Genomic DNA, 14,533 nt, shown 5'->3' with positions numbered 1-14,533 from the left:
ATAAATCGAGGGTTTTTCTATCTCTACACTTCATACATTATTTCATTATGTTTTAGTTTACATTGCTGCTGTTGAATTGATTGTGCCTGGACCACACATTATTTCTTAGTAGATAATGTGCCTCTTCTCGCCAGATGTTTAAAATATTTTCTCCTTACCTTTGTGTTTTATGGCTTTAATATGGTGTAACATGTGAGATTATTTATCTACTCTCATTCTTGGGACTCATTGGATTCCCAAACTTCAAGATTTTTGTCTTCCAGGGTTAAAATTTTCAAATACCTCATCCAATAACATATTTTCTCCAAACTCTTTAAGATATCTGTATTGTCATCTAATTTTATTCTTCATAATTCTTGCTTTCCCACACAGTTTCCATTTCTTTACACATCTATACTATATTCTTTACTTTATCCATATATACCTTCTTTTTATACCTGTATCTTTAGTTCAATTTAGCTTTACTACTGATAAAAGTTGGATGAATATATGTTACATTTAAGCATTTTTAACTAAAATTCCTGTTTTTTTCTTATACTGCATGCTGTTTTCCTGTTGTTTTTTTTTTAATGTACTCATTATAAACATTTTTTATTTTTCGGTCTAGTGCTAATATTGTGTGTCTGCTTTCTCTGGCATCTGGTGGAATTTCCCTCTTGTCTTTTCTGGATTTGGATGGGGTCCTCACATTCAACAGAGCTTTACTTATAAGTCTCTTAGTGTCTCTGTGTGAAGGTATCTTCTACTAGAAGATGTCAGCATTTGTTTTTGCTAGGTACTTTTGTAGTATTGCTGATCTTGAGTAAAGATTTAAGTTTAATATTCCTAAAGGATCCCCAAAAAAGGCTTAGTAGAAAAACAAAGTCTGCTTTTCTTAAAGTAGAAGAATAATCTGAGAAAGGGCATCAATCTTTGATTCAAAGTCCTATGGATCTTTTATTGTATTCTCCTATTAGAGCTCTCTTCAGGACACATTCAATATTCTAATCTATTGTAGACACTGACTCCCATAAGACTTTCTTTGTCATATAAAGTTACATTCAAAACTGTAGTAGAGACACAATTATGAATGAAGCATATTGTCTCTTAACTGTAAAGTCTATATACAACTATGCTATATTTAACTATTTTTATATGATGGGAGATTAAGGGTGGCTCTTTCCCCCTCCCCTTTGGATGGAATATATTTCCATCCTCTCTATCTTACTGCTTTGGTTGGCTGATATATATAAAATTTTTAAAAATAGGATTTATCTTTACTTTACTGATTTGCATTTTCTTGGAAAAGCATTTAGGTATAGTATCGATACCTTTCAACATCAATTTTCCTTTGGGATTCCTGGAGCAGCCAAACATTGATTAGAATGTTTCCTTGATAAAGATGGCAGGTAAAGTCATGGACCAACACAATGTACTTAACAAATGCCAATCAGACTAAATAGAAATTTCAGATTAAAAAATCACTGTCAATATCAGAGGTTATGAACTTAGATGAAGAGAGGTCTATGTAGTAACATAGGTGAAGGACAGACTGGGGAGGAGCTGTGGGCAGCTGGAGAAGCTTTGTTCTATTTTAGGGGGATTCTGGGGGAAATACAATAGAGAAAGCACAATCTTTGGTCCCCAGGTGCTTATGGGTTAAAAGGAAAATAGATGTAAAGATTTTGAGTTTTAGGTGAAAAAGTACAGTTGGTGAAGCAAAGCAAAGCAGGTTGTTATGGTATAGATTTCCTGGTAGTTGTATGTCCATGGTTCTTCATGAGATGTGCATACCTTCATACATGCAAGTAAAACACTAATGCATTTGTTTTTCCTTCTTTCTCCAATATGAAGTTTGATTGATATAATATGTGCATAAATAACAATAACTTTTATCATTATCATACCAATAAAACATATTACCCCAATGATGGATATGTTCTTCATTCTTCTTACCTCAGCCATAGGTTTTTTTCTCTTCTCTGTTTTCCTCACTGACTTGGACATCCATCTGACCATGGCTGACAAGGCTGTGCTCAGGGGGATGACTACTACATTTGTGTCAACATCCCTAACCTTGCTCCTAAACAAAAGACTGCTTGCTTAGCAGCTCTGTTTAGTTACATAAAATCCATCATAACTATTTGTTTGGTACTTTCTTTTACTATCTAAAACCATCTTCAAGTTACCATGCTCAAAAGTGACATGCACTTGGTAAAACTACTCATTCCTTAGGTTTTCCCATATTAGTAAATGCTGATCACATTTTCTAGTTTGGGCCAGAAATTGAACACACCCCTTTACTATTTTATTTCATACTAATGGCATTACCAATCTTCTTGGCTCCCTTTTTAAAATATATTGAAATACTTACCATGTCTTATCTTTTTCTAAGCCATCCTTTCTGACCCAAATAATTGCATTACTCTCTTAACTGCTCCTAATGGCTTCCAGCGGTGTTTGCTCATGGAGCTAGCTGAGTCATAGGAAAGCATAATTTATAGCATATCATTCTTTTGCTGAAAACCCTCTACCAGCACCAGCTGGTATCTTACAGTCTTAGAAGAAAGACAAAAATTCTTACTGAGACTGTTACTAGAGTTGTTAGGGTTAGAGCCTGGGTCCTGGAGTCTCTAGCAAGCCAATCTTGGCCAACTGTTCTTAAAAGGCCATCTACACAATTAACATTGAAACATGGAAAAAGATTTGTTTTTTCAATGTGGCTACATTAGGAAGAGAAACAAAGAATTCCATTGACAACCCCCTGTCATTCCCAAGTCATTTTTGTGACCTTGACATAGGTTTGGGTTTAAATATAGACCAATAGATTTACCTAACTAAGCAGACTTCTTCAAGGTATGGTCCTGTGAATCACCATTGTCTTAGCAACATCTCTCCTGCAAGGTGGTCTGTTTTCAGAACAGTGTAATCTCATTCCAGGGCACAAGTTCTCACTCTGCCTCATGCCAGGGACTCACCCTTTTCCTTCTCCCAGCATGGGATCCCTGGGGAAATTCCAACTGTCTGGTAATGAAAGCAGGGGTTGTTACCTTTTTGGCCAAAGGGCACACCAAACACACACACACACACACACACACACACACACACACACACACACACACAGTGCTTTTCATCAATGTGATCTAGATGTGCTGACCATATTGCTAGGAAATGCCAGGGATGTTCCTGTACCAAGGACCATAGTCCACCTAGGTCCACTATGAGAGACACCCTTGCCCTAGACAGTATCACCACCAGCTCCTCACTTTCCTAAAATGAGGAATGGAAAAGAGACACAGAAGAGAGAGGGGAGGGGAGGAAAGTGTTTCTATATATTATTCCATTTATTACTTCTCTATTCCGTTCCCTGTCTCACACTTACAGACAGTACACCACTAAGAATTTTATCATGGTTGTGTTCTTCAAGTGTAAATCATCTGGAAATGTTTCATTGAATGTGGCAATGTGGACCTTTGGTCTAAAGGTAAAGACATGGTGTTAATAAAACATGAGCAGAGGAGGCTTGAGCCTCACATAGAACAGTTTGAACCATCTAGACGTAAAGAAATGCTTGCTATAATTCTGGAATTTTCCTTTCTGATCTCAGTAAGTGCAGTGATTTGAATAAGAATGGTCCCCATAGGTCATCTATGAATGCTTAGTCAGTAGGGAGTTGCATTCTTTGAGAAGGATTAGGAGGTAGGACCTTGTTGGAGTAGGTGTGGCCTTGTTAGAGGAAATGTGTCACTGGGGGTGGGCTTTGAGGTTTCAAAACCCTATGCCAGGTCCAGTCTCTCTCACTCTCTCTCTGTCTGTCTGATATCCTAGATCAATCAGGATATAGCTTTCATGCTGTGGGATGGTCTGTATGTCAAATGCTCTGATTGGTCAATAAATAAAATACTGATTGGCCAGTGGCCAGGCAGAAAGTATAGGCAGGACTAACAGAGAGGAGAATTGAGAGAATTCTGGGAAGTGGAAGGCTGAAGGAGGAGTCACTGCCAGCCGCCGCCATGACAAGCAGCATGTGAAGATGCTGGTAAGCCACAAGCCTCGTGGCAAGGTATAGATTTATGGAAATGGATTAATATAAGCTATAAGAACAGTTAGCAAGAAGCCTGCCATGGCCATACAGTTTGTAACCAATATAAGTCTCTGTGTTTACTTGGTTGGGTCTGAGCGGCTGTGGGACTGGCGGTGACAAAGATTTGTCCTGACTGTGGGCAAGGCAGGAAAATTCTAGCTACACTTTCAACTACTTCTCCAGCATCAGGCCTGCCTGCATTCCACCATGTTCCCTGCCATGATGAGAGTGGACAAAACTTCTGAAACCATAAGTGAGCCCCTAGTTAAATGCTTTCTCTTATAATAGTTGCTGTGGTCATGATGTCTCTTCATAACAATAGAACAGTGACTAAGAAAGTGAGCTACTTGGTATATGGGCATCATTAGTATTAGAAAAAACTGAGGGCTATTTTATGACTGATGCAAGTCTTCATTAGCACTGCAGGAAACATGACTGTTGTGCACATAGTCTTGGTGCCACAATCGATATATCATAGAATTTGGAAAAACAGGGAGTCGTCTTTAGTGCTTTCCAATCTCCAGCCCTTCCCTTTGTAGTGCCATCTGCTATTCCCTGCACCTGTATGGTCTTAGCATGCTCTTGGATTGAGCCCTTCCAACACACACACATCGACAACAGCTCCCTATGTGGTTGGACAGTTTTCTTTTTCTTTTCAAAAAGTCTTTTCTAGATGGGAAGGCTAAGTCAGAAGGTGAGGTTTCAGATACTCTGAAACCGGTTGCAATTTTGGCACACCCCACCTACAGAAATTCATGCATCATATTTGGGTTAGTAGGGTTCCACCCCAGAGCTAAGCACACAGCCTTAGTGGGCAACTTTGGGCATGTATTTAGTGGTAAATTGTCATTGTCATGTACGATTGAGTAAAAGACTCAATTACTACTTTCTGGGGAAACACAGAGATTATATTTGTCTTTCAGATAAGTGTAGGAAGGTTTCTGAAGGCCCCCTGCAGCTAATCTGACCGACCATCTGTGGATCTTAGCACATTGTTATGGCATGTTAGTTACATTTTGTTTTTAGGTACTTACATAAGGAAGTCTATTATATGGCTGACCTCATGTTTTGTGGTTAGTGATTCACCATTCTACACCATCATCACTCTTATCCTTGTAAGAAAAGATAGGCTGAGAAGGGAGTGGACTTAAGGGAGATACTTATTTCTAATAAATATCACTTAAACCCTTTAATGAGTCCATTAAAGTATCGATGTCAAACAGAAGAACTTAGCACACTATTAATTACATCTGTGCTGAGACAGATGGCGTTTAAGAGTTCAAAATAGTGTTTATTCATATGCTTTTTGGAAACAAAACAATTGGATGGACTTTCATTTCTTTTTCTAAAAAAAGTTTTATTTATTTTTATTTTATATGTATGTGTGAGTGCCCACATGTATGCATGTGTACCACATGCATGCCTGGTGTCTACAGAGGCCAACACAAGGAATCAAATCTCCTGGAACTATAGTTATAGATGGTGGTTCTAGGTCACCGTGTGGGGGCTGGGAATCAAACCTGGGTCCTCTGCAAGAGCATCCAGTGTTCTTATCTGCTGAGCCGTCTTTTCAGCCCGTCATTTCTAGTTTCATTTGAGAATGCGGGAATCATGGTAACTGGTACTATCAGAAGGTGGACATGTCATCAGTCAAAGCAGCTTGTTTTCTTCATGATGTTCGGGGAGAGTCTATATTTGTGTGCAATGAGGTAGAAATTAAATGTCATTTTTCACATGGCAAGGAGATATTAAGCTCTTGTGTGTTTGGTGGTGTGGCTGCTTATACTGTGTCTGGTAACAATCAGAGGTAGATGCAGGTTTTCAAAGACTTGAAGCATAATGTGGAGAATGTCAGCATTAATAAAAAATGAAGCAAAAATAGGACTTAGGCAAATTTTTCTCCTATATGACCGTGTGAACACATTTTCTGAGGCTTTTCTCAAGGCTTGGGGATGGGGCCTGGGCAAATCTAGGATCTTGGCTTGTAAGCTTCATGCAAATGCTGGTGAATCTTTCAGAAAATCACCAACAATGTTAATTAATTTATTTATTTATTTTGTCATGGCAGAAAGGAGGCTTTGGGCATCTTGAGCTCTGGAGGTCTTTATCAGGAGCCCATAGCTTTCATATGTTTGTGTGGATGATATAAAACAGTCACTCACTTGAAATTTTCCAAACCATGGCTTAGAGGTCAGCACCATTTTATACCTCTTCCAGTGATGCTTGGTACTCCTCTTCCAAGGATGCTTGGTACTCTTCTTCCAAGGGATGCTTGGTAGCCTTACTGATTTCCTCTCTTTCAACTTGATTTCTATCCTTGACCCTGGGTATCTCACTACTTTGGTGGGGAGAAGTAAGCAAGAAACTACAAATGACATTCTTCCTCAAATCCAGAGGAAAGAAACTTCTTGCTCTAGAAAGATCTTCTCAGGAAAAAGTATCCTAACCTACAGGATCAGACTCCAGGTCCACCTTATATTGAGAAAGAGGAAAACAATTAAAAAACTGCTGCTATCTGAGCAGGTGTACCTGGATTGTCTTTTAAAGATCATGCAAATGTGGGGGCATCATTCTAGGTCTACCCACTTTAATTTTCTTCAGAACACATCACCACTGATAGTTCACATTTTTCTGTTCATCACTCTAGGACAAGGTGAATGAGAGTGTAGGTCTCTTCTGTCGTGACTACTGGAGCTTAGAATAGGACTAGTCCTTTGTCCATGTATACTATTTAAATGACAACATCCTGATATTCTTTGAGGCTTATTCATGTGCAGGTTAAGGAGAAGTTCTGCATCTGGAGATGGCTTTCCTCCTGCTCTCACTGCTCTGGTTGGTGGCTCCTGGATGATGGAAAGTAGACTGTCTGGATCAGAGAAGGCTTAGAGAGTTTAGCAAGCCCAGGTTCACAGCTTCCATTGATATACTATAATATAATATAATATAATATATATAATATAATATAAATAAAAAAAAAAAAAAAAAAAAAAAAAAAAAAAAAAAAAAAAAAAAAAAATAATATAATATAATATAATATAATATAATATATAATATAAGCCCAGTTCCAGAATAATATTCTCTGAAGCTGGTACATTTTCTGCCCTTCACCAGTTAATATCTTCTTTAGTTTTTTTTCTGTTGTATCCCTTCTGTGACTACAAAACCTTGCATTTCATAATAAGCCCAGATTTTCTCACTGTGCTCTCTGGAGCCATGGGAGGTATCCTTGGGACCACCAGGGAGGATGAAGGCACAGAGAAGTAGATTAAGGCCATTTATCCTCATTTTTGATCAGAGTAATTCTTCCTTTATATATTTTATGTATTGTCTGTCTCTTAAATAATGATAAAAATGTGAATGTCATTAATCTTTGGCATCATTATTTGGCTAAGAAAAATCCCAAATACTGCTATGTAATTTTGGACATTTGAGTGTCCTAATAGACACTTCAATTTTAAATGTTCAACTGACTGTTTTTGGCCCTTGTGCTTTAAAATACAATTAATCATGTGATATTACTCTACAAATAAAAGAAAGATAATAACATACCTTTGCTCAGTTCTAATGTAATCACAAAGGGTGATCTATACCAATAAAAAAATCAGAATGTCTTTATATTCTTCCCTAGAATTTAAGAGTAAGTGCAGACTGTAGAATAATATAGACTATAATTTGGAAGCTTTAAACTAGGTGTATTAGTTTGCTTTCTTTTGTTGTAATAAATACCATGAGCGAAACGAACTTGGGGAGGAAGAGTTTATGTGAGTTTATCTGATCATAGCTCATCATCATGGAGGGGAGGGTCTGTGTTGTCCAGGAGGGTTGTTGTTTACTCTTTTTAGGGGGCTCTGCCACCCAGCTCCCAAATAAATCACACACAGAGGCTTATTCTTAATTACAAATTCCTGGCCTTAGCTTGGCTTAGTTTTTTGCCAGCTTTTCTTAACTTTAAATTATCCCGTCTACCTTTTGCCTCTGGGCTTTTTCTGTTCCCTTCCTTCTGTAAATCTTACTCTTACTCTATAGCTTTCTATGTAGTGGTGAGGCTGGCCCCTGAAGTCCTCCTCCTTCTCTGGCTCCTAGCTTTCTGCTCCCAGATTTCTCCTTCTGTTTATATTCTCTGCCTGCCAGCCCCACCTATCCTTTCTCCCGCCTTGCCATTGGCTGTTCAGTTCTTTATTAGGCCAGTCAGGTGTTTTAGACAGACAAAGTAACACAGCTTCACAGAGTTAAACAAAAGCAACATCAACAAAAGTAACACACCTTAAAACAATATTCTACTACAGAAGGTGTCTCTGGTCATTCTGGTACACTTGACTTCAGCAAGTTATAATTTTCTCATATTAGCAGAGCTATAAAAGTAAATCACAGAATTAATCCTCTCGAGGGCAAACAATTCCAGTGTGTTTCCTTCAGATAAATATTCTATAATATTATATCTGAATGAAACTAAAATGGCTGGATTTTTTTACATCATTAACATGTCTGTGTTCCCCAACAATCCTATGTAAATTCTGCCATGGTCAATACCTAGGTTTTATACCTGTGTAGCTCATGCAGTGTGTGGATCAAGGTTTACATTTGATCATGCTGTGGTAGAGTGGTCAGCCTCATGATCTGCAAGCATCACCAACAGGACATTTTCCTGGTCCTCCTGTTCAAGGCCAGAGGAAGAAGGAATGAGCTCTCAGGAGACTGAACTGGGGTCAGGAAGAAAACTGAGTCAGTCTTGGGTTGAGGAATCTTTTGAAGACAGGTTACAGGAGAAGAAACTAGGGACCAAATTGGTCTGAACACAGAGGGGTTAATGCTAGAGTTAGACCAAGCAGGGAGAACGTGAGATGATTCTGCACCAGGGGTCAAAGCTCATGAAACTGGTTATGGAGGAGGGCAGGGATAGTAGATCTGGGGAGCTGGAGATCAAGTTAAAGGGAAGAGGGTGTGGATAAGAGGAGGCACAGAGGAAGGCAGACATCTTGGAGCTTTTTCTGCCATATTTATCACTTACCACCACCCATGTCTGTCTGGGTCAGGCCAGAACCTCTGGCAAATGCATATAATCAAATATGGTTTGTATCTGCTCCTGGGATTTGCTTGTCCTCACTTACTCTCTCTTCCTCTGGTGCACATTTTCTTCTCTCTTCCTCCCCTCTGTCTCTTTTTCTTGTTTTCAGGGGCTGCAAAAACACAATTCCTCTGATTCAAACAAACCATTCTAGTCACTGATGCATTGCATCCAAAAGACTAGCACTACTGATTAAGCAAACTATAGCCATCAGTGGCACAAATAAATGAAACATAATTGGTTCATATTTGTAACAGAGATAAGAGTGAGAGTCCTCGAGGACAGTGTGTAGAAAAATGTCCAGTAGAATGAACAAGTGAACTCCCAGTGGGCAGACCCAGGCTGGTGTCTCCTCCTCTAGTCCTTGCCTTGAAGCAGTGCTGGAAGGCATGTGTGCTATTGTCTTCACTCCTAAAATAAGGGAGTAGAGGCTTAGAGAGGCGGGGTGACTCCTCCAAGGTCATCCAGCTCAGTAGAAGGCAGAAGTCAAGGAAGGTGCCTCTGACTCACACCCGTCCTTCTACTTCTGTCCCAGGACACCCTGGACTTTGGATAGCACCAATGACTTCCGGCTCCCTGTGCTACCTAATGTCCTTTCAGATGTTGATGAAAAGTTCAGTCATCAGGGTGGCCTTACAGATTTGCTCTCAGGGATTCTGTGTGCCCTTTTTTATCTCGACACATTTCCCTCACTGATTTAATATCACAAATGGGCTAAGGAAAATGAACAAACTGTTTTTGGATTAATACTAAGACCTAGCCTAATTGTTTAAATGTTCTCAAATGCATGGTCTGCTGCATCTTACTGCAGCTGGATTTAATTCTCAAGTCCACGTTGGTGGAGGAGTTCTTGGGTACTGCACTTCTCCGCGTGACTCTGGACACCCGCTTTCAGCAGGAGGTCCTTTTCAGAAACTTTGAGGGGATGAGGAAATGGCATTCAAGTGCCCAAGTTGAGCTGGCAAGGCCAGAAGTGGTAACCTGCTAGGAGTTGCCAAGCATTGTTGAGGTTTCTGTGTCTCATCCAACAGTCTGTTTACTCACGAGGTCCAAATCTTTCCGGTCTCGGGAAATACAAGTGATCCTTGGCTGAAATCAATACTGCACCCTCCTCCCTGCTTCATACACAAGAAGTTACTCAGAATATCATTTTGAAAGTTTACCATGGTTATAAACCAAAAGCTAAACATGGGGACAATATTATATATGAAAGATAAGGCTATTCAAACTCATCATGGACCCACATTTTATCTGGTTCACCCTTGGAGCAACACTGTTAGGAAATGGATACCTACTAGGAAAGGCTCTCAATGGTCAGGCTGGCTTGCTAGCTTTGTTTCTTATGGAATGATTTTATTACTTATGGATATATATGCTAGAGGTACATTCGTTTAGTCAATAAATATTAGCTGAGCATCTACTATGTGCCAGGTTCCATGTAGAAACCGAGAACATAGTGCTGAGCAGAAACAAACATACTTTTTTTTTTTTTTAATAGTAGGAATCTTACAATCTGATAAAGGGAAAACAGAAAGATAAAATAATACAAATATGTAGCTTCTATTTTTGTTTTTATTTTTTGAGACCGAGTTTCTTTGTATTGCCCTGACTGTCCTGGGACTAGACCAGGCTGGCTTCAAACTCACAGAGATCTGCCTGCCTCTGCCTCCTGAGTGCTGAGATTAAAGGTGTGCTCTACCACCACCTGGCTTGTAGCTTCTAATGGTAAATGATTTGAAGAAAATGTGAGCAAAGCTTTGAGAGATTATAATGTGGATTAAATCTAGTCTGCAGAATTAGGGTAGATGTGCCTGGAAAATAATATTTTGGTTGAGAATTGGAAAACATGGCTCTCTTCCTGGTCCTTAGGGATCAGTGATGGATTAAGATTAGGATTTACCAAATCGCCAGGAGTGAGCAGTACTAACAAAATCATGCTGAGCAATTCTTGCAGTTCGACTGAGGACAACAGCACACTCTGGCTAAGGGAGAAAAAAGCCCGCACTTGCGCAGACGCATCCTCGTTTGAGTGGGACCCATGGCCCTCCTCTAGATCACTCACCCCTGGTGTGCTTTGTACAACCAGTACCTGTGTCTTCTATCTTTTACAGTATCAGTTCCTCTCATCCGTCACCCTTAACCACAAGGCTGTTTCCATCTTCCTCGTTCTTCCTTTCCCACGTAGTCTCTATTCTCCCAATGCTACTCCAGCACCCTCCATGTCATTTTTCCCAGTCCTCTCTGCTCTGTTGCTGGCTCAAGCACATAGCTTATGAGTTCTACCAGAGAATTCTGAGTTCAACTGTGGCCACTAGGGATGGAGATGAGACATTTCAAAGTCCAGCACGTCCTCTGTTATGGTGGAGAAGTACACTGGAGGGCATTATATAAAGACAATCCCACCACCCCCATAGTACACATTCGGTCTGCTTGGGGCTGAATCTCTTTTAAGATGAGAATTACACAAATCTATTCTTTTTGGATTATCTTTACCTGGGAAATATGTGCTCTGAGAGCTTTTAATAAAAGAACTGCAGCTCCCTTTCTTTATTATGTTTCAGCTTGGCTTTGAGAGGTACAACAGGTAAGCTGAAAGTGAATTTAATAGGAAACTGAGATTTTGTTTCCCTGGCAACGTTAATTCTGTCTTCTTAGAAATGGAAATGACACTGGAAACCTTTGTTTCTGCATTCCCAGCTCTGCAGGGCAATGTGACATGTTGAGGACTCTGGAAACGGTGCTGAGTAATAGAATTTGCTTTGGAGTCATCCCTCATGAAGTTCCATGTAATCCCCTGGGGAATTATGCTCTAGTTGGTATTTACCCTCTTTGCAGAAAACAATGGGAACAGGTAAATCCTCAGTGCTGTGGCACAGTACATCAACTACCCATGTCTACAGGGTGAGAGGACTATGCAGAGCTTGGTGAGGAGGTTGTTGATTCAGTAACAATCATGGCTAAAAGGATCATCTGTTGTTCAGGACCAGTGGTCCAGTAGTTCTGATATTCAGGGATGGGACAGACATCGGTGATATAGGAACAGTAATCAAGCTACTCATATGGATACATGTTCTCACCTCACACACCAAAGTTGGGCATTTCAGCCATGCTAGGGTGATTTTCAGTAATTATCCTCGAAGACGCAGTTATCCATTTGAATAATTCACCCTCAAAAAGTTTTGGTAAAATGTAGTGTGTCCTGTATGCAGAGATTCATGGCCGCCTTTCTTCTGCGCAGCTTTATCATGTGGTGTCAGGGATGTAGACTTCTCATGAGAGGGTGTCAGGATATAAGTCTTGGCTCTGTCGTTTACTAGTGTGGAGTCTTGGGGATGGTTTTTGCTTTGTTCTACCGCAGTTGTTTCATCTATAGAGTGGCTGGTCTCAAGCAAACAGTGGGGTTGTGGAAATAGTTACACAGCAATATTGGTGAAGCATCTAGTCAGGTCTAGAGCCTCGGAGCTGTGCTTAGTTTGGATGAGACATTCAGTCACCATTTCTCCCATCTATATGCCACGGGAAGAGAAGGGACTTCTTTTGGATTTTTTTTTTTTTTTTTTTTTTGTAACTGGGAAATATTTCATAAGTATAGACAGCTATTAAAAATTTTTCCCAACTAAGTGCATGAAAATTTGATGCCCCTCTTTTGTGGCTTCTTGTTTTACAATGTGATGGGACAGTAGCCTGTGATTCTGAAGAAGTAGGGACAGGGGACATGGAGGAGAAAGAGGAAGAGGAGAAACTGGGGAATCCAGCAGTTTCCGGTTAGGTCCCCACCTCCTTCCTCTTACTCAACAAGTTTTGTTCATTCCCAGTAACCGGAGACCCTGCTTGGGACTGTGGACTGCTCTTATTCTGGGTACTGCTGAGCCAGATCTGAAACATGAGTCCACAGTGTGAAGTTACTCACAGGCAACTGTGCTGCCCCTGCATCCGGTAAAAGGAAAACAAGATTAGCACCACAGCCCTGGCAACAGCGTGGATTCAGGGATTTGTGTGGGCACGGGGAAGTGAGTGACATTTTCTTTTTCAGCCTGAAGGTTATGGGGGGGGGTGGGGGGCAAGAAATGTCTTGCTTTTTGTCTGTCTTTCTTAAATGTTTGCCATGCGATTGTAGAAAATCAGAGGACTCTATATTCACTGAAGACTATAACACTTTTACCCAGGACCAACGGAAAGAACAGATACTGTGCATTAACTCTTTGTTTGCAACTGAGGGTCAGTTTTACTTGATTGAAGTCATAAATGTTGGGCATTCTTTCCCCTCCTATTTAGTCCATGTACTTCTGTTATTAGGAGTTGTTACTGAACAAAAGGTTTTCAGGCCAAATGTTGCTTCTTCTTGTAGAAGATCTGCCCTAAAAATAGCTATTTGGAAGAATGCACTCAGCTATTTGTGAGTTGGCTTGTAGCATCTCCCAGCATCTCCTCTTTTCATATGGTGCTCCCCTTTATCCTTCAGCATCCCCTCAGGTCTCTGGTCCTCAGCTAAGGCTTATCATCCCATCACATCCCTTTCCCTCTTCCTGGGCCTCACCATGTTTGGTTCTGTAAGCTCTTGCTCCCTCCTTCAGACAAAAATACCATCACATACAGCATATGCTCCTATACAATCTCAGTTTCCCCTTTGGCCTTCTGTTCTCTGGAGTCCATTTAGATGTTATTTATGTCTCACCTTTAGCACTTGTTACATGTCATCCTGTAGTACGAAGTATGTTTGCACACACACACACACACACACACACACACACACACACACACACACACACACACACACACACACGTTAGTGGTTTTCCCATGCCTCACAACTGGTTCAAGACAGTACCTCAGCAAGTTTTGCTTACTTTGGCGTTTTTAGTTCCTAGAATGTTGTTTACACAGAGATAATTAAGGGAGCCTGCTGTATTCATGGAAAGACAAGCAGCGTCCTGTCCTTGTTACTCTCCTGCTGTACCCTGAACACTCTTTTACAGGGAGCCTCCCCTACATACCCCTCCCCCTCTTCTCTCCTTTGAGGCCCCAGCTTTCTCTGCTCTCTCTTCTCTCCTGGTCTTTAGTGGACATTTCTGATTTAGAACCAAGTTAAAGGAGACTCCAATGCTCGGAGAGAAAGACAAATAGTTCAAGAAGCCTGTACAGTTTTGTTTTGTCAATTTGTAACACACCAGACATTTCTTCTAGAGGGAACCTCAGCTGAGTTATTGCTTTCATGACTGTCCTGTGGCCATGTTTATGGGGGTATTTTATTGATTAATGATTGATGTGGTGGTGTTCCTCATGGGCAGGTAGTTCTGAGTTGGATAAGAAAGCAAGCAGAGCAAGCCAGTAAGCAACATTTCCCTTTGGTCTCTGTTTCAGTTCCTGCCTTGAGTTCCTATCTTTTCTCAATGACGGACTGTAACCT

Source organism: Peromyscus leucopus, chromosome 15 (genome assembly GCF_004664715.2).
Source record: "Peromyscus leucopus breed LL Stock chromosome 15, UCI_PerLeu_2.1, whole genome shotgun sequence".
NCBI lineage: Eukaryota > Metazoa > Chordata > Mammalia > Rodentia > Cricetidae > Peromyscus > Peromyscus leucopus.
The sequence above is the reverse complement of the archived record's forward strand: the minus strand, read 5'-3'. Positions refer to the sequence as shown.